Here is a 25224-nt window from a genome sequence, read left to right on the forward strand (position 1 = left end):
AGCGATTTTGTCATTACGCTAATACCATATCATTAATAAAGTAATGTGCTCAGTGCCAAACTTGACTTTCCTGCTGTTTATTTTCACTTTCAATAGGCAACCCGTTTAGCCAATTACCCAAAACAATTTTTTCAATGAAAGGAAAAAGCTAACTAAAATACTGGTGTCTGATTTTAATAACACTGTGATGTTTATTACTGTAAGTAGCCCAAACCTTGACTTTCCTACAGCTTACTTTCAATATGTGTAGCCAACCGTTTAGGCGGCTGCAAAAATCACGTTTATTGAATTAAAGTAAATAATTAAAATGGAGCAAAATGAAATGTGAAGAAAGTACATGCTTGGGTTGGCTCGTAAATTCAGCATATCTGGTGAGATTTCAGTTTAGTGAGCACCTGAAAGTTTATGTTGTGTTTTTCATAACGCTGGAGGCGCAGTGGCCAAGTGGTGAGGCTTCGGTCTTGTAAACCGAAGATCAGGGTTCAATCCCTGTTTAAGCCCTTAAACAGCATGCAATTATGTGGTCTTTTCTCTGACACCATATCATTAATAAAGTAATGCATTCAGCAGCAAACTGCACTCAACATTGATTTATTTTCCCATTCAATAGGCAACCCGTTTAGGCAACTACCAAAAATATAAACCAAAATATTGTTATCTGATTTGAATTACAATATGATGTTAATTTAGTAGCCAAAACATGTCTGTGATTTCAGCTCAATGAGCACCCAAATGATTCTGCTGTGTGTTTTTGTGATGCCATGTGGGTTAGTAAGGTGTGGTGGCTAAGTGGTAAAGCGTAGGTTTTGTAAATCAGAGATCATGGGTTCAAGTCTTAGCCATGCCCTTTAGTATCACCCGATTAGTTTGTCAGTACTCTGATACCATATCATTTATTAAGTAATGCATTTAGCACCAAAATTTACTTTCCTGCTGTTCACTCTCAACAGGCAACCCGTTTAGGGAACTACCAGGGATATTAGTTTTGAATGAAAGGAAAAAGCAAATCAAAATATTGTTATCTGATTTTAATTAAGCTATGATGTTAATTAAGTTGCCCAAATCTTGTCTCTCTTACTCTTGACTTTTGTTATTTATGGCAACCCCTCTAGGTGGCTGCAAAAATGTGTTTATTCATCACCAGCAATCGCCATCATGCCAGGGTTTTATTTAGCACGATTAAACCTGTTAACCCTATCAGTGCTGTTTTAAATGATGTATCTGAGCCCAAATGCAATGCATTTCAACAGTTCTTCATCAATAAGGTCCAGTCTGTCTGGCAATATATCCCAAAGGTCCCAGCTACTGCCCTACTTGGCCCCCCTGGACAGCACATTTTTGGGATCTTTGAATTCATATCCATTTCTCATCTTAAAAATCAACCTCGCAATTAAACCCCACTAGCTACCCTCCAGACATTATACCTCCGTTCATCCTTGCGCACGTCTGTGCAAGCACCAAGGACTAGCTATAAAAAAAAATGTGAGGATCATTCATTTGCCACTTTTAAATCGCAACTAAAAACATACTTGTTGAAACTGGCTTTTGCTTTTTTTTAGATTTGATTTTTTAACTGTTTTAATATGGATGTGTGGAGGGGGGCGTGGCCTGCGGACCTGCAGCGAAGCGGGGTGTGCCAGGACCGGCTTCGAGATCAGCGACAAGTGCGTAGATAGCCCACCTGGGCCTGCTTATCTAATCACCAGTCGCTCTGTTAAAAGGCAGCAGCCGGGGAGGAGAGAGAAGGTGGAGCACGAGCGAGAGCGAGACAAAGACAATTGGTGAAAAGCACCTCAGAGACAATTTATTGCAAAATAAAACAGTGTTCTCAAACCTGAAAGGAACTGTCATGTCAGTGCTTGGTGGTCCGAAGAACCCGGAAGGTAGAAACCTCCACAATTTGGCGCCCAATGTGGGGCCGGGCCACCGGAGGCGAGGGAGGCCGACCCCCTGACGGCTCTCGCGGGCGTGCTTGCGGAGGTGGCGGCAACCAGCCACCAGCAGCTCGAGGCGGTCCTGGCACACCCCGCTTCGCTGCAGGTCCGCAGGCCACGCCCCCCTCCACAGCATGTTTTTTTAATTTATTGTAGCCTGTTCTTACTTGTATTTTACTTACATGTCCTGTACACCAGGGGTTCTTAAGCTTTTTGATCTCAGGGCCCAACTTTTCCATTAAAGAGGGGCCTGGAGCCTACCTAAATATTAACACTGAATTAGTAATATTACTCTTTATTTAATTCGTACTAAGTAGTTTTAGCTAACTTACTTACAGTTGGCAAGCTTGTCAAATGATATGAAACCATGTGTTAATTACAAAAATATTAATTATTTAACACATAAACCTTAGGGTTAGGTCAGGCTGATTAGATAAATACCATACGTACTAATCAAATATACTGCATAAAAACAGACTCATAAATAACTGACGAAAAATAAATACGTATACAATTATGTTGTGCTAAAATGAATTAATAATGAGTGTTTTAAAACTAAATTAAGTTCAAATGAACTGATTTTTGCGCCTTAGAAACTTTTCTATGGCCTCGTTCACACTGCAGGTCAAGTCCGATTTTTTCTTTGCTCATATGCCACTTGTATCGGATTTTCTTATGCCAATGTGAACAGTGCAATTCCACATTTTTCATATCCGACAGGCCTCTTTCGTATCTGGATATGTATCGGATAAATAGTTGACAAAGGACTACACAAAAATAGTATATTAAACAAAAATATCCGAATTGTACATCCCGACCCTGCAGTGCGAACGTAGCCTTTGACATTAGATTCAGCCTTCTTCTGTTTGAGATTGTCATTACTGCCACAAGTGGTGTAAAAGTGTATTACAACTGCCCTAACAGACCACAGCTAACAATAGGCTGTGGCCCTATGGTTAACATAGGTGGATTAATGAACGGGCCTACCGGGCCCAGGCCCAGGGGGCCAGAGGCCCCAAGGGGCCAGGCCAACTTGGCCCCGCGGCCGCGACGCATGCAAAACTACTTTTGCAAAAATAATAATCTTAGGCCCCAAGGGGCCAGGCTAACTTGGCCCCGCGGCCATGATCCATAGAGGGTCAGAGGCCCCAAGGGGCCAGGTCAACTTGGCCCCGCGGCCGCGACCCACAGAGGGCCAGAGGCCCCAAGGGGCCAGGCCAACATGGCCCCGCGGCCATGATCCATAGACGGTCAGAGGCCCCAAGGGGCCAGGTCAACTTGGCCCCGCGGCCACGACCCACAGAGGGTCATAGGCCCCAAAGGGCCAGGCCAACTTGGCCCCGCGGCTGCGACCCACAGAAGGCCAGAGGCCCCAAGGGGCCAGGTCAACTTGGCCCCGCGGCCACGATCCATAGAGGGTAAGAGGCCCCAACGGGCCAGGTCAACTTGGCCCCGCGGCCGCGACCCACAGAGGGCCTGAGGCCCCAAGGGGTCAGGCCAACTTGGCCCCGCGGCCACGATCCATAGAGGGCCAGAGGCCCCGAGGGGTCATGCCAACTTGGCCCCGATCCATAGAGGGTCAGAGGCCCCAAGGGGCCAGGCCAACTTGGCCCCGCGGCCACGATCCACAGAGGGCCAGAGGCTCTCAATCATTATTATCAAAGCTAATTCTCAAATTGGATCACACAACCTCACTCACATATTCTTTATCAATTATTAAAGGTTGTTTCTGAATTTTGATCACAGAACTTAATGCAAATATTCTTGATTGATTGGCAAAGCTCATTCTCAAATTTTGATTACACAACCTTACTCTGACAAATTATCATTATCAAAAAGCTCTATCTCGAATTTGGATCACAGAATCTCACTCAAGTATTCTTAGCTGTGCCCCTCCCCCATCGAGTCTTTCATAAACCGGTCTGTTCTTTTAGAATCTCCTCATTTGGTACTTTGAACTCGTGAGCGACTGCTCAAAATTTGGTTTCCTTTCCCTCAGTTCAGACTCAGAGATAATTTGAAATCATTCCACAAGAAGTTTAACGCGCACACACACACGACACACACACACTTGAGTTGAGCATTACTTGGAAATTCTTATATTTTCCATTTTGCTGTTATTATCAGCATCTTCCCATTTTGTCCTTTTCTTTCAAAAAAGTTTACAGTCTGACATTTGTCACTGCTGTCAGTTAATAACTTTTTGGTCTTTGACCCATTTTGTCATTTTCTCGATTCAATCGTCACTGACCACTCTCTCCTGTCTGGCAGACATCGTTGCTGCCATTATAGCCAGCAAGCTGCCTGCAGATAGCAACATTTTGGTGTCCTTGGTGAAAATATTTAGAAAGTAGACAAAAGTACACAAAGTTGTACAACTATTATCTTTATGATCTTTTTTTTTGTTTGTTTGTTTCTCTGTTACGGTGTGTGGCCAATTAAGCGACTTTTGGCCATACCTGGCTGGTGACATTTAGCGACTTTCTGGTTGTTGTTAAAATTAATAATAGCAACAGTTCTCTTCATCTTAATGCAATTTATTGTGTCTGTCTCTCCACATTTTGCCATTAGGTACTTTGAGCTCTTGTTGGTCAGTCACTCTAAGGTACATTGTTGCTGCCATCATAGCTAGCAAGCTGCCTGCAGATAGCGACATTTAGGTGTCTTTTGAGAAATATTAAGAAAGAAGACAAAAGTACAAGACATTGTACGATTACTAGCTTTTTAAAAATTATTTGTTTCACTGTCAGTGTGATTGAGCGACTTTACCGCTAGATTTCGCGTCTTTTGGCCATACCTGGCTAGCGACTGAAAACATCATTTAGCGACTTTTTGTTTGTGAAGATAAGTGGTAAAAGCAGATCTGCCTGTTGGTCTTCCCACATTTTGCCATTTGGTACTTTGCACTCTTGTTGGTCACTCCAAGGCATTTGTCCCTGCCTTCAGCTAGTCACTTGGCTCCTTTGGAATTTATTTCACTGTAATTGGCTCTCTCTTTCTCCTCAGTACAAATCAGTCTGTTCCCTTGCCATTCATCACTGACCACTCCGCTCTCCTGTCTGTCAGACATTGTTGCTGCATGCAGATAGCTTGAGGTCCTTAGTGAAAATATCAGAAGAGAAAAGTACACAATTATCTTAATCATCTTTTTTTATTCACTGTCAGTCCTTCAGTGAGTCCCAGTGTGTTGGCGATTAAGCAACGTTGGCATTCGATTTAGAGACTTTTGGCCATACATGACTGGCGACTCAAAACGTCATCTAGTGACTTTCGCTGTCTGAGTTTAGCATTGATTGGAAATCTGTTATCAGTTCTTATAGAAATCAGCTGATTTCTGCTTTTGACTGTTAATGCTAGATTGCTAGTTTTGAAAATTGCATCACTCACACACACACACACACACACACACACACACACACACACACACATAGTTGGTTAAGCTGTTGTGATAGGCAAAGAGCCAATGTGCACAGAAAGAAGGGAAATATGGATCATAAACGTCTAAGTGGAGGAGCTAGAAAAAAAATTCAGCAAGAAAAGAAAAAAAAGGAATCAGTTTTACTTGAGAGTGTTCCAAATATCTCCAGCTTCTTCAGTACAAAGACATCTGCTGAAAGCAATTCTATAAATGCTACTGCAAATTCAGCTAAGGTTAGCAATGCACCTGAGCTAGCATGTAGCTCCCAAGATCCTGAGACCACTACAAGTGTACGCACTGAACCAAATGCTTCGGATGCTAATGATTCAACCAACTCAGCAGTAGCCAGTTGCTCGGATGAATGTGAGGTCACTGCACCTCTGGACAGCATAGAAAATGAGTTGAATCTTTCTTCAACACCATCTACAGTGACAACTCTACCTAGTGATCCCGCTAAATGGGCTGATACCCTCACTGAGTCAATGAAGGAAGTTCTTATTGAAAGAGGTGCAAAATCATTTCACAACCGTCACAGCCATTATCCAGCTTCTGTGAGGAACAGTGGGCTAGGAGGCAAAACCCGATGCCTAAACAATGAACATTTTACTTCACACCTGCCCAATGGACAACGAGTACAAAGAGAGTGGATTATGTACTCTCCCTCTACTGGTAATGTTTACTGCTTTGCATGCAAACTGTTTTCCCCAAAAACGCATTCTTTTGTGACAGGCTATTGTGATTGGAAACACTCAGAAAGATTTGGTGAACATGAGCGAAGTGCTGAGCACATAACCTGCATGCAAGCAGTCTTGAACCGCGCCACAGGTGCCACAGTTGATGCAGACCTGTTCAAACAGTTTCAGGCAGAGAGCAGCTATTGGAGGCAGGTGTTACAAAGAGTTGTTGCAGTCATTAAATTCCTTGCAGAAAGGGGCCTTGCATTTAGGGGTAAAAATGAATCGTTAGGGTCTCCTCTCAATGGGAACTACCTTGGTATTCTGGAGGTCCTGGCTGAATTTGATCCCTTTCTAAAGGATCACATCAGAAAGTTTGGGCAGATGGGTCGAGGTAATACCTCATATCTGTCCTCCACCATTTGTGAGGAATTCATTGAATTGATGGGTGCAAAAACCAAACAGGCTATAGCAGATGAACTGCAAGCAAGCAAATACTACTCTATCATTGTGGATTCAACCCCAGATTTATCTCATGTGGACCAATTGACATTCATATTCCGTTTTGTTAGCAAAGAGGGCAGTGTTGTTGAACGCTTTGTGGGTTTTGAGCCCATTACTAGCCATACAGGTGAAAGTTTGGCTAACTGTGTCATGTCTGTGTTGGAAAATCTAGGGTTAGAGCTGTCAAATTGCAGGGGGCAGGCTTATGATAATGCCAGCAACATGTCAGGGAGGTATAATGGGTTGCAGGCTCACTTAAAGAAAAGCAACCCATTAAAACACTATATTCCATGTGCAGCTCACTCTTTGAATTTGGTGGGAGTCAACAGCATTGACAGATGTGGAAATGAAGTCTCTAAGTATTTTGACTTGATTCAGTCTATTTACAACTTCACAACTGCATCCACACACCGATGGGACAGGGTATTTGGCAATTCCAACATAGATCTCACACTTAAAGCTTTTTCCAACACGCGTTGGAGTTGCCGTGCAGAATCTACCAAAGCACTGTGGCAGAACTACAGTAAAATAAGAGCAGCACTACAGGGTATTTCCACTGATGACACAGAGAAACGAGACACACAAACTGAAGCTGACAGTCTAGTGCGGAAGCTGGATTCACTTGAGATGGCCTTCATGGCAGGCTTTTGGGACACTGTTCTGTCCAGATTTCAGGCCACAAGTCTGCAACTTCAAAAAGCAGACATGGACCTTGGTACAGCAGTTAGATTGCTGGAATCTCTGCGCACCTTTGTTCTCTCCCAAAGAGATCTATTTGATCATTTTGAGCAGAAAGCCTTAAACATGTTGGGTGGCACCCCATCTTACAGGGCTGAACGGACGAAGAAACGTAAAAAGTTTGCTGATGAATCAGCATCCCCAGATGTTGTGCTTGAGGGAAGGCAACTGTTTCAAATAGAGACATTTATTGCCTCTATTGATCAACTGAGTTCAAGCCTTAATCACCGTCTGGAGGCCTACAAACATCTGAACAATTTGTTCAGTGTCCTTTTCTCTTTGGATACAGAGTCCAATGCTTCAGTCCTTCACAAGGCCAAGATTCTCACTGAATCATACTCATCTGACCTCAATGAAAGTCTTGGACAGGAGCTTATACAGTTCAAATCTTTTATACAGCTCAACAACACTGATGAGGAGAGGACCCCTTCAGGACTGCTCAAAACAATAATACATTTTGGACTACAGCCTACGTTTCCTAATACATACATTGCGCTACAGATTTTTCTCACTCTACCGGTCAGTAACTGTGAGGGAGAACGCTCATTCTCTCTTTTGTCAAGAGTCAAAAATGAGCTGCGCACAAGAATGACTCAGAAAAGATTAAATGCGTTATCTCTAATGGCAATTGAGAGTGAGCTGACAAGAGAGTTGGACTTCAATGATGTGGTGGATGATTTTGCGAAATTGAAAGCACGAAAGAAACCCCTTGCTTAAAGGTGCACTGTGTAAGATTTTTAGGTTGTTATTTCCAGAATTCACCCATTCACTAATGTTAGGCTACCTGTTTTCATGAATACTTACCACCACCATAAAATTCTTAAGTATCCATTATGACTGGGAGAATTGCACTTTCGCCATTTCTGGGAACTGTCTGTCACCTGGATTCTGAAGATAGGATTGACTTTAGGCAGAAGCTTGGTGCTTTCTCTGGCAAACTGAACCTCAAGCTTCATTCTCTGCAGCTTTGCATTCTTGTTCAGACTTTCATCGACAAGGAACTTTTCAACTTCCCCACTATCGTGAAGGGGCCACCAAAAGATTTCAGTGTGTCCAGCATGTCTAGTCTCTTCTTCTCCTGTCTTTGAGCCATCTCTTGTTTCTCGTCAGCCCAACTTTTGCCTTCATGAGTTTACTCCAGTTGAGTTCAACCTCTCTTTTTGCTTGTGCTGCTGCCTTGAAACCTCTGAAGCTCCTGGCTCTTCTGTAAAATTATTGACCTATTGACTGCGTTCAGTGTGCCCAACTTCTTCAGTCTGTAGTCCACCTTGCCACATTGTCTCTCCATCCCAATGTTGTGCACAGGGGTGCCATCAATGTTACTAGCCTGTTCACTGACAGGGTCCATTGGGAAGGTCTCCTCATCCATCCCATAGTCCATCCTCTGCCTGGCCAGGACAGTCTTCAGATGGGGCAGCATGAGATCTGTCAGCTGCTTCACTTCATCCAAGTATTCGGCAGCCACGTCTGACACTGAGTTCAGGACATGTACAGTGCCTGTCCAGCCACTATAGCATTCTTGCTGTCTACATCCAGATCCACCATGAAACTCTGTAGCACTTGCTCCATCTTCATATCGGCCTCCGCCAACCGCATCACTTTATTCATGGCACTGCTGAAGCCCAGTGTAGTGTGGGTGCCACAAAAGATCTGCCCTGCTGGTTTTTCCAAGTTGTTCATCTCTGCCAACAGCTTTGAAAAGCCTTTGTTGTGCTCTGTGCTGTCAGTCATATGTGCATCTACAAGTTTATAAACATCCTCCACATTGACTCCTCTGACCGACGCCAGTATTTCGAACCCCATATCCACTTGCATTTCTATGTCCTCAGTGGTCTCTCGGTGAATGGGTAAGACAGGCAGAAGAAATGGGCTATCTTGACCTGCATGCAGCCCTTGTACCATGAACTGGCCTACACCTTTCTTTGTGGTGCTCTCCGATGCATGTGTTATCATTTTACCTTTCTCCTTCTCCTCCTCAAGCTTTCCCACAAAATAGATACAGACTTTGAGCCTCAATTTGCTGCACAGCTGCCGTTATGCCAAAGTGTTTTCCTAAGATATTATTTTATTTTTAATGATAGAAGGGAGGAAAAGGGGGCAAAAATCATGTCCAATTTAGTTTTTTGGGTGGGGTGGGGGGTTTATTTCATGATAGGTACCAACTTCCAATACATAATATCTCTCAAATGACCCAATGCACCATCACTGAAGTGGGCGTAATCATTTTCCAAAATTTGTATTTTTAGGCCATTTATCCCCTCCCCCTACCTGTGTCTGTGTGAAACCTGTGCTTGTCTGTGTGGTATACCTAATAGTGTGTGTGCAGTATGTGCACTCTTCTGTACAGTACAGTGTGCATGTCTGTTCACAGTATACAGTATTTCTTGCATAGTGCGTGCGTGTGTGTGCGCGTGCACGCGCGGGGTTGAGGGGCCAAGACCATGTCAGGCCCAGGGGGCCAACATTTCTTAATCCGCCCCTGATGGTTAAGAAACACTACTGTAAAGCACCTTTGGCACCATTGTGATGTAAGGTGCTTTACAAATAAACCTTAATTGATTGCAGTTTACTTTCAATTTCAATTAGGCAACATTACTTGTTACGGATGAAAGGAAAATGCAAAACAAAAATTGAGGATACGCTTTTTATTACTCATTGCATTAATAAATGTGATGCACTTGAACACCAAACTTCACATTCCTTTCGTGTACTTTAATAATAATGTATATCACATAGTAACAGGCACTCTCCTGTTGTTAACTTTCACTTTCAGTACGTCTGTGTGGAAGTCGATCCCTACCCGTTCCACAGATATCACGTCACAGGAGCCAGGCGTGCTGTTTTAACAGAGTTTTATTGTCCATGCATATTCAAGCACAATCTTTCCAGAAGCTTTTCTCTCCAGTCTCTCCCAACACTTCCTCCTTGGCTGGCCGCTCACTGTTAAAGACAACAGATGTTTAGATTAACACGTACCACCCGTGAAATCTAATCACCTGCCAGCTGTGTCTTGCCACATGCCCCGCCCCTAGCCAATGGTGCTCCGCCCTCGACACCATTGACAGAGGCGGTGACCTTTGCTCCTGCAGGCGCGCTGATCGCACTTTCCCTCCACAGTCAGTTAACTCGTTTTGGCAATTATTGAAATAGTTTTGTTTTGAATGAGAGGAAAAAGCTACCCAAAATATGGGGAAACGCCTTTCATCACTTCAATAACTGAAGTCGAGTTCAAACCTTAACTCTCCTACACTTTTTTCACTTCCTTTCTCCTACTGTTTACTTTCAAATATGCTTTGCAACCCATTTAGGCAGCTGCACAAAATTGTGCTTCTGGATGAAAAGAAGAAACTACAATTGAAAGTATGTAAAGAAAACTACATTTCCACTAAATAAAACAACATTTTCACTAAACTGATTTTTAAAGGCCTACTGAAATGCGATTTTCTTATTCAAACGGGGAAAGCAGGTCCATTCTTTGTGTCATACTTGATCATTTCGCGATATTGCTATATTTTTGCTGAAAGGATTTAGTAGAGAACATCGACGATAAAGTTCGCAACTTTTGGTCGCTGATAAAAAAAGCCTTGCCTGTACCGGAAGTAGCAGACGATATGCGCGTGACGTCACAGGTTGTGGAGCTCCTCACATCCGCACATTGTTTACAATCATGGCCACCAGCAGCGAGAGCGATTCGGACCGAGAAAGCGACGATTTCCCCATTAATTTGAGCGAGGATGAAAGATTCGTGGATAAGGAAAGTGAGAGTGAAGGACTAGAGAACAGTGGGAGCGATTCAGATAGGGAAGATGCTGTGAGAGGCGGGTGGGACCTGATATTCAGCTGGGAATGACTAAACCAGTAAATAAACACAAGACATATATATACTCTATTAGCCACAACACAACCAGGCTTATATTTAATATGCCACAAATTAATCCCGCATAACAAACACCTCCCCCCTCCCGTCCATATAACCCACCAATACAACTCAAACACCTGCACAACACACTCAATCCCACAGCCCAAAGTACCGTTCACCTCCCCAAAGTTCATACAGCACATATATTTCCCCAAAATCCCCAAAGTTACGTACGTGACATGCACATAGCGGCACGCACGTACGGGCAAGCGATCAAATGTTTGGAAGCCGCAGCTGCATGCGTACTCACGGTACCGCGTCTGCGCATCCAACACAAAGTCCTCCTGGTAAGAGTCTCTGTTGTCCCAGTTCTCCACAGGCCAATGGTAAAGCTTGACTGTCATCTTTCGGGAATGTAAACGATGAAACACCGGCTGTGTTTGTGTTGCTGCAGCCGCCCGCAATACACCGCTTCCCACCTACAGCTTTCTTCTTTGCTGTCTCCATTGTTCATTGAACAAATTGCAAAAGATTCACCAACACAGATGTTCAAAATACTGTGGAATTTTGTGATGAAAACAGACGACTTAATAGCTGGCCACCATGCTGTCCCAAAATGTCCTCTACAATCCGTGACGTCACGTGCCGGCGTCATCATACCGAGACGTTTTCAGCAGGATATTTCACGCGAAATTTAAAATTGCACTTTAGTAAGCTAACCCGGCCGTATTGGCATGTGTTGCAATGTTAAGATTTCATCATTGATATATAAACTATCAGACTGCGTGGTCGGTAGTAGTGGGTTTCAGTAGGCCTTTAAAGCAGAGCTTTTTTATTCACTCCTGTAATAAAGCTACATTAGGAAGTTGCTTGGGAAGATCAAATGTTAAATATGCAAATGAGAATACTTCACTTCCAGCGAGATGTGGACTCTTCTCAGCACAGACTGCAGAAACGGCGCCAAAACCAGTGTCACCTTAGTCCCTGAAAGAGATGATTAGTCTCCATAACTGCACTGTGACGCTGCAGCTGGGGCATCAATCACATGGTCCATTCAACTGGGAGCACCTGGTTTTCTTTACTCTGATAGGGAACATGTTATGCTTAGGCGAGGGGGGGATCAATGCGCCTGTCCTCCTGGTGTCGCTCTGTTCTGCATCTACCCTGGAAAACTCATCGTGTACCAGGCTGGACCACGATGAAGACAAAAGACACATTCAGTGCGGTGGGGTCAGGATGTCTGCGGACACACAAGGAGTACATTCTCAGCTTCCTAAAACAAACACATGTGTGTGAGCTGGCCAGACGGCTGCTTGAGGTTTTCAATGTCAGACTCCTGCTTGGCGACCAAGATAGTCACAAACACCCCGAGGTGACTTAGAAAAATCAAACAAAAAAAAGCCCCAGGCAGGTAAATTGTTATTCCAAGCAACAACTACAATGGCCTCCTTGTTTGAAGAAAAGGAAGAAGGTGAAAAGACAATCTTGGATAGATGGGGAACTCTGAAGTTGGACATTTTCAAGTAAGAAATGCCTCAAAGGTGCCATCACGCATGACCTCAGCATACCTTGAGACCGCGGCTCAGAAGCATGGACATGACTTCTTTAAAAGCTGTGTTTTCAGGCACAGTGGCCAAGTGTTAAGGCATTTGTCTTGTAAATAAGCAATCATCGGTTCAACCCCCATCTGTGCCTTCCTATGTTAAAACAGACATTACTTATTTCCATACTTGCCAACCCTCCCGGATTTCAGTGCCTCTCCCGAAAATCTCCTGGGACAACCATTCTCCCGAAAATCTCCCGATTTCCAGCCGGACAACTATATTGGGGGCGTGCCTTAAAGGCACTGCCTTTAGCGTCGTCTCTCACCTGAAAAGGAAACTGTTATATATGTCTCCGTTATCCATAGGTTTATCTATAACCCATAAATTAGGCAGGCACGGAGCTATTTCTCAGCGTGTGTTTATTCCAGGCGGCACATTCATACACTGACACACAACATCCGGATTCCCATCATGCATTGCTTCAAAACTACAGCAAGTTGTAATATCCAAAATATAATATTGGGAGCGTACCTTAAAAGGGGAACATTATCACAATTTCAGAAGGGTTAAAACCATTAAAAATCAGTTCCCAGTGGCTTATTTTATTTTTCGAAGTTTTTTTCAAAATTTTACCCATCACGCAATATCCCTAAAAAAAGCTTCAAAGTGCCTGATTTTAACCATCGTTATATACACCCGTCCATTTTCCTGTGACGTCACATAGTGATGCCAACACAAACAAACATGGCGCATAGAACAGCAAGCTATAGCGACATTAGCTCGGATTCAGACTCTGATTTCAGCGGCTTAAGCGATTCAACAGATTACGGATGTATTGAAACGGATGGTTGTAGTGTGGAGGCAGGTAACGAAAACGAAATTGAAGAAGAAACTGAAGTTATTGAGCCATATCGGTTTGAACCGTATGCAAGCGAAACCGACAGCGACACGGGAGAAAGCGAGGACGAATTCGGCGATCGCCTTCTAACCAACGATTGGTTTGTGTTTGTTTGGCATTAAAGGAAACTAACAACTATGAACTAGGTTTACAGTATATGAAATACATTTGGCAACAACATGCACTTTGAGAGTGCAGACAGCCCAATTTTCATCAATTAATATATTCTGTAGACATACCCTCATCCGCTCTCTTTTCCTGAAAGCTGATCTGTCCAGTTTTGGAGTTGATGTCAGCAGGCCAGGGAAGCTAGGGTCGATATTCTTCTCTTGATCATCTTCGGTGGCATAAGGGACGGTGTGAGCCAAGACATCCAGGGGGTTTAGCTCGCTCGTCTGCGGGAACAAACTGCCGCCATTGCTTGCCGTGCTACCGAGGTCTTTTGTCCCTGAATTGCTCACACACTCCGGCAGATTCAATGGGGGTCTGCCGGCAGATTTCTTTGACTTTATCGTTGGAAATGCATCTGCTTTGAGTGTCGCAGGATATCCACACATTCTTGCCATCTCTGTCGTAGCATAGCTTTCGTCTGTAAAGTGTGCGGAACAAACGTCCAATTTCTTGCCACTTTCGCATCTTTGGGCCACTGGTGCAACTTGAATCCGTCCCTGTTCGTGTTGTTACACCCTCCGACAACACACCGACGAGGCATGATGTCTCCAAGGTACGGAAAACAGTCGAAAAAACGGAAAATAACAGAGCTGATTTGACTCGGTGTTTGAGAAAATGGCGGATTGCTTCCCGATGTGACGTCATGTTGTGACGTCATCGCTCTGAGAGCGAAAAATACAAAGGCGTTTAATTCGCCAAAATTTACCCACTTAGAGTTCGGAAATCGGTTAAAAAAATATATGGTCTTTTTTCTGCAACATCAAGGTATATATTGACGCTTACATAGGTCTGGTGATAATGTTCCCCTTTAAAGGCACTGCCTTTAGCGTCCTCTCACCTGAAAAGGAGACTATTATAAATGTCTCTGTTATCCATAGGTTTATCTATAACCCATAACTCGGTGGACGAATGGATATAGTCACTCATGAACGGTCAGAGAAGCACAAGGCGGCGGCAACGCAGTATTATGGGCCACCTTGCAAGCAACATTCCGTTCTCATTTGCAGATATTTAACAAATCCGTGAAGGATATGTTCCCGGATTCAGAGATCGCTCGCCAGTACACAAATGGCAGAACAAAAGCTACTCAAATTGTCAAGACTTGGACTTTGGCGAGGTTTGTTTTCCCATGGTGCAAATGATTTGGACCGGACATGGCGTGAAGGTACATACATATTTAATTTTAACACTCAAAAAAAGAACAAACAAAAGGCGCTCACAGTGGAGGCACAAAACTTAACGCAGGGAACAAAAACTTGGACTATGCATAACTATGAACATGGCCAAACAAAAGACACTAACTGTGGCATAAATAAACAAAACTTACTTGCGATGACGTGAACAGGGGCAGCATGGACTATGAACATGTAACAGAGTGTCAGGAGTGTGTCAAGAGTGATGTCGCCAGGCAGACTGCCTGGCAACTACAGGCTTAAATAGTGATGACATGATTAGTGAAAACAGGTGCGTGACTCAAAATGTGAAAACGTGAGACAGGTGCGTGACATGACGATGTGAACCAGGTGAAACTAATGGTTACTATGGTGACAAATGGAGTGAAGACAAGAACTAAAAAGTGTCCAAAAACCAAGCAAAACATACCTAAACAAAACATGATCACAGACATGACACAAATAGTGAAAGGTAAGTGTTTTTTTTTTTTTAAGTAAGCAGCAAGTACAGTACAGTTAATAGAACAACTGTGTTTTCATTACTGTTTACTGTACTATATATATATATATATTAGAGATGCGCGGTTTGCGGGCACAACCGCGGAGTCCGCGGATTATCCGCGGATCGGGCGGATGAAATTAAAAAAAATTTGATTTTATCCGCGGGTCGGGTCGGGTCGGGCGGTTGAAATAAAAAAAAATTAGATTTTAAATAGATTCAGGCGGGTGGCAGTTAAACCAATTCGGAAATATATATACATAGTTAAATGTTGTTACCCACATACGAAAAACGAGCAGGCACCTGCAGCATATGCCACAACAGAAGAAAAAAAAAAAGAAGAGATGGACACTTTTACGGAGCGGAGAAGGGACGCCTCGCCGGGGTCCGGGACCGAGGCCCCTTCCCCCGAGAGGGCCCCACCGGGAGCCGTAGCTGAGGCGATCCGCGAGAAGGGCCCGACGCACGTCCAGGGTCACCACCGCGCCCACCGCACCGACACCCCGCCTCGTCCGCCTTCGCCGCGGCCGGCGTCACGCAGCTTACCTGCCCGCCACCTCCGTGGCCGGGGGCTCGTAACAGGGGTCACTCCGCGCGCTCCGCCCGCGCAGCTTACCTGCCCACCACCCCCGTGGCCCGGGGGCTCGTAACAGGGGTCACTCCGCGCGTAGTGCGCTCACGAAAGGGGTGGGGCTCACCCTGGTTGATATAGACAGCAGGACGGTGGCCATGGACGTCGGAACCCGCTAAGGAGTGTGTAACAACCCACCTGCCGAATCAACTAGCCCTGAAAATGGATGGCGCTGGAGCGTCGGGCCCATACCCGGCCGTCGCCGGCAGCGAGATGCGCTTGGAGGTGCGCTCAGCGCGGCTCCCATATGATTGCGCACTGGTGTGCGTCTGGGTTGTGACAGCGTGGCACGCGAATGTCTCTGCTGCATTGGATCAGTCTCCTTTCTTTAACAGGCAAAAGCTTTATAACCTCACTAATGCCTTGCATCGTCTATATTAGATATATAACAACGGGCGGGTGCGGTTCTGATCAAATGTTACATCGGGTGGATGGCGGATGGTTGACGACTTTCTGATGCGGTTGCGGATGAAATAATTGCCTATCCGCGCATCTCTAATATATATATATACAAGAAATACTTTAATTTCAGTGAATTCTAGCTATAAATATACTCCTCCCACTTAACCCCGCCTACCCCCCCAATCTCCCGAATTCAGAGGTCTCAAGGTTGGCAAGTATGCTTATTTCAGCTGAAAGAAAAATGCAAAACCAAGATTTGGGATACTCTTGACATTGTGTACTTTCCCTTTCAATATTAATTGCAACCTGCGTTTGTATTTTTTGGCGTCATACAGCATACCTTCTTGTAGGCGCAGTGGCCCAGCGGTAATGCGTTGGTCTTGTAACCAGGTCATGCATTGCACCTATGTTACAACTCAGAGATAAACGCACAACATAAAATGAAGTTATTGTTACTTATGACATTGTGTACTTTCACTTTCAATATTTATTGCAAAACTGCGTTTCTTTGACTTGTGATTTTTTATGGCGTGGCATGGCACAACTACTTATTAATAGAGCAGGTTCGCTTTAACACCAATCTTCACTCTTTTTCTTTTTACATTCAATATGTCAGGCTTACGATATTTTAACATGTTGTATGGAAATGCAACTTTTAAGCGTGGTGGTCAAATCTTGTAAGTCAAAGGTCATTCGCTAAACCCCCATCTGTGCCTTCCTTGGTTAAAAATTGAAAGGAATAATTTCATTACTTTGAGGCATTGATATACTCAAGATGTACTCTATCACCAATTTTTACTCTCCTGCCGCTTACTTTCAATATGTTAGGCAACTACTTGTTTCCGATGAAAGGGAAATGCAAAACAAGAATTGGGGTACGCTTCTTGGTACTCATGACATCTTGTACTTTTACTTTCAATAGTCTTTGCAAACTGCATTTCTTTGACTTCTGGTATTTTACGGCATGGTTTCCTGTAGGCGCAGTGGCCAAGTGGTAAGGCGTCGGTCTCGTAAACCGAAAAACATGGGTTCAATCCCCATCTGGGCCTCATAACCTGTTAGATTTGTCTACTACTGTAATGACTTCAATACAGCGTCATTATGATAGATGCACTCCAGCACCAAACTTCAACCAATCCTTTGAGGCAACTACCAAAGGACTAAAAAATATGGGAATGCATTTTCCATTACATCATGGCGTAATGAAGGAGAACCATTTATGTTTATTATTTTCTGTTTATTTTCAATATTTATGGCTACCCTTTTAGGCAACTACAGACACTACAGAAAAGAAAACGCAAAACGAAACATGGGGATAAAAATATAATTACTGTGGTGACAACTGTTTTTAATCGGTATTGATTGATAGTTTGATAGTATTTCATGGAGACTAGGCCTGGCAATAAATCGATTTTATTGATAAATTCGATTTGTTTTGTTGCAGACGATTTAATTCAAGACAGAAGTTTTGCCTACCATAGGAAGCTTGATATTGAATAACTTTAAAATGATTCAGAAAATGCATATTGGTCAACATATGAGTAAAAGCATCAGAGTTTATGTGCCAGAGTTAATCTCTGTCCTTTTTTGAAAATTATTTTATACAAAATCTGATCTAAAAAGAAGCAACTTTATAAAGATTAGAATTTTGCTTAAAGGGAAGATGCAGTGTATGCAGTACACTAGTCTTTGATTAAATAAAAGCAAAACTTGTTTTGAATTATATCTGTCATATGTATACATTAGTTTCTTTAAAAAGTAGAAGTAAAAATTGGAATAAATTGTAAATCTATTTTTGTATGAGAAAACAGGCCTAATGAAGATAGTGATTTCAAGTGCGGTGGCCAAGCGGTAAGGTGTCAGTCTCGTAATCAATCAATCAATGTTTATTTATATAGCCCTAAATCACAAATGTCTCAAAGGGCTGCACAAGCCACAACAACATCCTCGGTACAGAGCCCACATAAGGGCAAGGAAAAACTCACCCCAGTGGGACGTCGATGTGAATGACTATGAGAAACCTTGGAGACCGAATACAATGGATGTCGAGTGGGTCTGACATAATATTGTGAGAGTCCAGTCCATAGTGGATCCAACATAATAGTGAGAGTCCAGTCCAAAGTGGGTCAGCAGGAAACCATCCCGAGCAGAGACGGGTCAGCAGCGCAGAGATGTTCCCAACCGATGCACAGGCGAGCGGTCCACCCCGGGTCTCGACTCTGGACAGCCAGCACTTCATCCATGGCCACCGGACCTGTGTGTCTCCCCCTCCACAAGGGATAGGGGGGAGCAGAGGAGAAAAGAAAAGAAACGGCAGATCAACTGGTCTAAAAAAGGGGGGTTATTTAAATGCTAGAGTATACAAATGAGTTTTAAGATGGGACTTAAATGCTTCTACTGATCATGGGTTCAACAGCCATCTGTGCCTTCCAATGTTAAAAATTGGAAAGGAATGTGTTCACTATGTTGATAAACTAAATGTACTCTATCACCAATCTTTACTCTCCTGCTGCTTACTTTCAATATGTTAGGCAACGACAGATATTACTTGTTTAAGATGAAAGGAAAATGCAAAACCAAAATTGGCGAGGCACTTTTTATGACTCATGACTCCAAGTCCGAGTCCATGGTTCTCGCCCGGGAAAGGGTGGAGTGCCATCTCCAAGTTGGGGAGGAGATCTTGTACCTCGGAGTTCAAGTACCTAGGAGTCTTGTTCACGAGTGAGGGAAAAGTGGATCGTGAGATCGACAGGCGGATCAGTGCGGCGTCTTCAGTAATGCGGACGCTGTATCGATCCGTTGTGGTGAAGAAGGAGCTGAGCCGGAAGGCAAAGCTCTCAATTTACCGGTCGATCTACGTTCCCATCCTCACCTATGGTCATGAGCTTTGGGTTATGACCGAAAGGACAAGATCACGGGTACAAGTGGCGGGGCTCTCCCTTAGAGATAGGGTGAGAAGGTCTGTCATCCGGGAGGAACTCAGAGTAAAGTCGCTGCTCCTCCACATCGAGAGGAGCCAGATGAGGTGGTTCGCGACCCAACCTTGGATAAGCGTAAGAAAATGGATGGATGGATGGACATTGTGTTCTTTCACTTTCAATATTCATGGAAAACTGTGTTCCTTTGACTTGTGATACTTTACGGCGTTGTACTGCACTTCTACTTGTCAGCGCAGTGGCCAAGCGGTAAGGCATTGGTTTCCTAAACCAATAGATAATGGGATCAAGTCCCATCTGTCCCTTCATATGGTAAAACAGGTATTACTTGTTCAAGTTTAAGGAAAATTGCAAAAACAGTGAAGTTGGTCTCGTAAAATGAAGATCATGACTTCAACTCCCATCTGTGCCTTCCTCTGTTAAATATCTGAAGCAACTTTTTCATTACTTTGACATTAATACAGCAGGTGTACTTTATCACCTATCTTCACTCTTTTGCTGTTTACTTTCGACATATCAGACTTATGATATTTTACTGTGTTGTATGGAACAGCAACTTTTAGGCACGATGGCCAAAAGGTAAGGCCTCGGTCTTGTAAAATGAAGAAATTGGTTTCAACCTTTATCCGAGCCTTAGAATATGTGAGTTGTCGCACTAGCATTGGGATACAATTTCCAATTAGTTATTATCAGTATTGACAACAACATGAATCAGTGGTGTTCAGGTACAGTGGCCAAGTGGTAAGGCGTCGGTCTCGTAAACCGAAGATCGTGGGTTCAACCCCCATCTGTACCTTTTTTTGTGAAGTAATTTCATTACTTTGTGACATTATTACAGCGGGTGTGCTCTATCACTTATCTTTACTCTTGTGTTGTTTACTTTCGATATATCAGACTTACGATATTTTACTGTGTTGTATGGAACAGCAACTTTTAGGCACGATGGCCAAAAGGTAAGGCCTCGGTCTTGTAAAATGAAGAAATTGGTTTCAACCTCCATCCGGCCCTCAGAATATGTGAGTTGTCGCAATAGTTTTGGGATACAATTTCTAATTAGTTATTATCAGTATTGACAACAACCTTATTCAGCTGTGTTCAGGTGCAGTGGCCAAGTGGTAAGGCGTCGGTCTCGTAAACCAGAGATTGTGGGTTCAACCCCTATCTGTACCTTCTTTTGTGAAGTCATTTCATTACTGTGTGACATTATTACAGCAGGTGTGCTCTATCACCTATCTTTACTCTTGTGTTGTTTACTTTCGATATATCATACTTATGATATTTCACTGTGTTGTATGGAACAGCAACTTTTAGGCACGATGGCCAAAAGGTAAGACCTCGGCCTTGTGAAATGAAGAAATTGGTTTCAACCTCCATCCGGCCCTCAGAATATGTGAGTTGTCGCAATGGTTATGGGACACAATTTCCAATTAGTTATTATCAGTATTGACAACAACATGGATCAGTTGTATTCAGGTGCAGTGGCCAAGTGGTAAGGTGTCGGTCTCGTAAACCGAAGATCATGGGTTTAACCCCCATCTGTACCTTCTTTTGTGAAGTCATTTCATTACTTTGTGACATTATTACAGCAGGTGTGCTCTATCACCTATCTTCACTCTTGTTTTGTTTACTTTCAATATATCAGGCTTACTATATTTTACTGTGTTGTATTGAACAGCAACTTTTAGGCGCGATGGCCAAGTGGTAAAATGGTGTTATTCTAAACCAGGGGTGTCAAACTCAAATACAGAGTGGGCCAAAGTTAAAAACTGAACAAAGCAGCGGGCCAAGGTTGAACAAATTAACCTTTAACGTACTCTACGAGCTATCATCACGTCCGCTTTTCAAACATTCTAACATCGTTCAGACCCAGTCCTAAGATATGTGCGAGCGAATGCAACGCATACTTCATCAACAGCGATACAGGTTACACTGAGGGTGGCAGTATAAAAAACGTTAACACTGTTAGAAATATACGCCACACTGTGAATCCACACCAAACAAGAATGACAAACACATTTCGGGAGAACATCCGCACCATAACACAACATAAACACAACAGAACAAATACCCAGAATCCTTTGCAGCACTAACTCTTCCGGGATGCTACCACCAAACCTCCCCCCCCACACACACACACCTTGTAGCGTCCCGAAAGAGTTAGTGCTGCAAAGAGTTCTGGTTTGGTGTGGATTCACAGTGTGGCGTATATTTCTAACAGTGTTAAAGTTTTTTATTCGGCTACCCTCTGTATAACCTGTATCGCTGTTGATGAAGAATGCGTTGCATTCTAATGTGTGCGCGTGCAGAAGCCGCACATGTTATGTGACTGGGCCAGTGCCGGCTGGCGTTTGGAGGACTCCCGGGAGGATCGGCGGGCCAGCTTTAGTGTTAATTTGATATCGCCTCAAGGCCCAAGTGAAATTACATGGCGGGCCAAATTTAGCCCACGGGCCAGAGTTTGACACCCATGTTCTAAACTAAAGGACATGGCTTCAACTCCCATATGTGTCTTAAAACCAGTGAGATTGTTTTCATGACTTTAATGCAATATCTGTTTTTAATCGGTATTGATTGATTGTTTTATAGTATTTCATGGAGACTATACCTGTCAATAAATTCGATTTTTTTTTTTTTGTTAGAGACGATTTAATTCTAGACAGAAATGTTGCCGTCTATAGGAAGCTCCATATTGAATAACTTTAAATAATTCAGACAATGCATATTGGTCAACAGATGAGTGAAAGCATCACAGTAAATATGCCAGAGTTCGTCTGTTTAATTTGTAGAAAATTATTTTATACAAAGTCTGTTCTAAAAAGAAGCAACTTTATCACCAATGTTTACTCTCCTGCTGCCTACTTTCCATATGTTAGGCAATGACATGTTTCAGATGGAAGGAAAATGCAAAACGAAAATTGGCAACACACTTTTTATTACCCATGACATTGAGTACTTTCACTTTACCTTTACTAGTGGCCAAGCGGTAAGGCGCCGTTCTTGTAAACTGACAGAAATCGGGTTCAATCCCCACTTGTGCTTTTCTGTGTTAAAACAGATATTATTTGTTTCGACAAAAGAAAAATTGCGGACACAGCGGCATTGGTTTAGTAAACTGAAGATCATGGATTTAAACCCCTTCTGTGCCTTCTTCTGTTAAAACAGATTATACTTGTTTCAGTTGAAAGAAAAATGTAAAACGAGAATTGGGGCTTACTTCTTGTTACTCATGACATTGTGTACTTCTATTTTCAATAGTCTTTGCAACCAGCGTTTCTTTGACTTGTGATATTTTTTGGCGTTATACAGCAGCACAATTTGTCGGCGCGGTGACTAAGCTGTAAGGCAACGGTCTTGTAAATCGAAGATTACGGGTGCAACTCCCATCTGTGCCTTCCTCTGTTAAAGGGGAACATTATCACAATTTCAGAATGGTTAAAACCATTACAAATCAGTTCCCAGTGGCTTATTATATTTTTCGAAGTTTTTTTCAACATTTTACCCATCACGCAATATCCCTAAAAAAACCTTCAAAGTGCCTGATTTTAACCATCGTTATATACACCCGTCCATTTTCCTGTGACGTCACATAGTGAAGCCAACACAAACAAACATGGCGCATAGAACAGCAAGCTATAGCGACATTAGCTCGGATTCAGACTCGGATTTCAGCGGCTTAAGCGATTCAACAGATTACGAATGTATTGAAACGGATGGTTGTAGTGTGGAGGCAGGTAGCGAAAACGAAATTGAAAAAGAAACTGAAGCTATTGAGCCATATCGGTTTGAACCGTATGCAAGCGAAACCGACGAAAACGACACGACAGCCAGCGACACGGGAGAAAGCGAGGACGAATTCGGCGATCGCCTTCTAACCAACGATTGGTATGTGTTTGTTTGGCATTAAAGGAAACTAACAACTATGAACTAGGTTTACAGCATATGAAATACATTTGGCAACAACATGCACTTTGAGAGTGCAGACAGCCCAATTTTCATCAATTAATATATTCTGTAGACATACCCTCATCCGCTCTCTTTTCCTGAAAGCTGATCTGTCCAGTTTTGGAGTTGATGTCAGCAGGCCAGGGAAGCTAGGGTCGATATTCTTCTCTTGATTATCTTCGGTGGCATAAGGCACGGTGTGAGCCAAGACATCCAGGGGGTTTAGCTCGCTCGTCTGCGGAAACAAACTGCCGCCATTGCTTGCCGTGCTAGCGAGGTGCTTTGTCCCTGAATTGCTCACACACTCCGGCAGATTCAATGGGGGTCTGGCGGCAGATTTCTTTGACTTTATCGTTGGAAATGCATCTGCTTTGAGTGTCGCAGGATATCCACACATTCTTGCCATCTCTGTCGTAGCATAGCTTTCGTCGGTAAAGTGTGCGGAACAAATGTCCAATTTCTTGCCACTTTCGCATCTTTGGGCCACTGGTGCAACTTGAATCCGTCCCTGTTCGTGTTGTTACACCCTCCGACAACACACCGACGAGGCATGATGTCTCCAAGGTACGGAAAACAGTCGAAAAAACAGAAAATAACAGAGCTGATTTGACTCTGTGTTTTAGAAAATGGCGGATTGCTTCCCGATGTGATGTCACGTTGTGACGTCATCGCTCCGAGAGCGAATATTAGAAAGGCGTTTAATTCGCCAAAATTCACCCATTTAGAGTTCGGAAATCGGTTAAAAAAATATATGGTCTTTTTTCTGCAACATCAAGGTATATATTGACGCTTACATAGGTCTGGTGATAATGTTCCCCTTTAAAAATCTGAAGGATCTTTTTCATTACCCTGACATTAATAGAGCAGGTGCGCTCTATCACTGATCTTCACTCTTTTTCTGTTTACTTTCAATATGTCAGGCTTATGATATTTTACAGTGAAACGCAACTTATAGGCATGGTGGAAAATGGCTTCGGTCTTGTAAACCGAATAAAATGGGTTCAAGATGTCCCAATAGTTTTGGGAATACAATTTCCAATCTTTTTTTTATCAGTATTGATTGATGCATTTATGGCACATCATGGACTAGTCTTTTTTCAGGTGTGGTGGCCAAATGGTAAGGTGTGGGTCTTGTAAAACAAAGATCATGGGCTCAACCCCCATCTGTGTCCTCCTGTGTTAAAGATTTAAATGTTTTCATTACCTTGTGACATTGATAAACGAGAGACACTCTGTCACCAATGTTTACTCTCCTGCTGCTATTACTTGTTTCAGATGAAAGGAAAATGCAAAACCAAAAGTTGGAATGCACTTTTTATTACTCATGACATTGTGTGATATTTTCCGGCATTGTACATCAATGCACCTTGTCGGCGGGTTGGACGAGCGCTGAAGCGTCGGTCTTGTAAACCGACAATAATGGATTTAACCCCAAACTGTGCCTTCCTCTGTTCAAATCTAAAGGACCTTTTTCATTACTTTGTGGCATCAACATAGCAGGTGCACTCTATCACTAATCTTCACTTCTTTGCTGTTGACTTTCAATATGTCTGGCTTAGGATATTTTACGGTGTTGTATGAAAATGCAACTTTTAGGGGCGGTGGCCAAATGCTTAGGTGTCGGCATTGTAAAATGAAAAAAATGGGTTCAACCCCCATTTGTGCCTCAGAATATGTAAGATGTCCCTATAGTTTTAGGGATACTTTTGTAATTGTTTTTCAATCAGTATTGATTGATCCATTTATGTTACAACATGAATCAGCTGCTTCCAGGTGCAGCGGTAAAGTGGAATGGTGTCGGTCTCGTAAACCAAAGAACATGGGTTCAATTCCCATGTGTACCTCAGAACCTGTGATATATGTTGAGTGTTTTTAATACAATACCTGTTTTTAATCTGTATT

The 25224-nt window shown here is 43.2% G+C and overlaps 1 protein-coding gene and 3 non-coding genes across 7 annotated transcripts in view; all 4 read left to right on the plus strand.

The window, feature by feature from the left end:
- The window catches only part of znf385c (zinc finger protein 385C), a 409652-nt gene that overhangs the window by 321533 nt on the left and 62895 nt on the right, over window positions 1-25224 (plus strand). The window lies entirely within an intron of this gene.
- Window positions 17422-17493, plus strand: trnat-cgu (transfer RNA threonine (anticodon CGU)). Its single transcript has one exon. It is a non-coding gene; the product is annotated as a tRNA-Thr (tRNA).
- On the plus strand, window positions 20105-20176 carry trnat-cgu (transfer RNA threonine (anticodon CGU)). The gene has a single exon. It is a non-coding gene; the product is annotated as a tRNA-Thr (tRNA).
- trnat-cgu (transfer RNA threonine (anticodon CGU)) lies at window positions 20853-20924 on the plus strand. The gene has a single exon. It is a non-coding gene; the product is annotated as a tRNA-Thr (tRNA).

Source organism: Nerophis lumbriciformis, linkage group LG24 (assembly GCF_033978685.3).
Source record: "Nerophis lumbriciformis linkage group LG24, RoL_Nlum_v2.1, whole genome shotgun sequence".
NCBI classification, from domain to species: Eukaryota; Metazoa; Chordata; class Actinopteri; order Syngnathiformes; family Syngnathidae; genus Nerophis; species Nerophis lumbriciformis.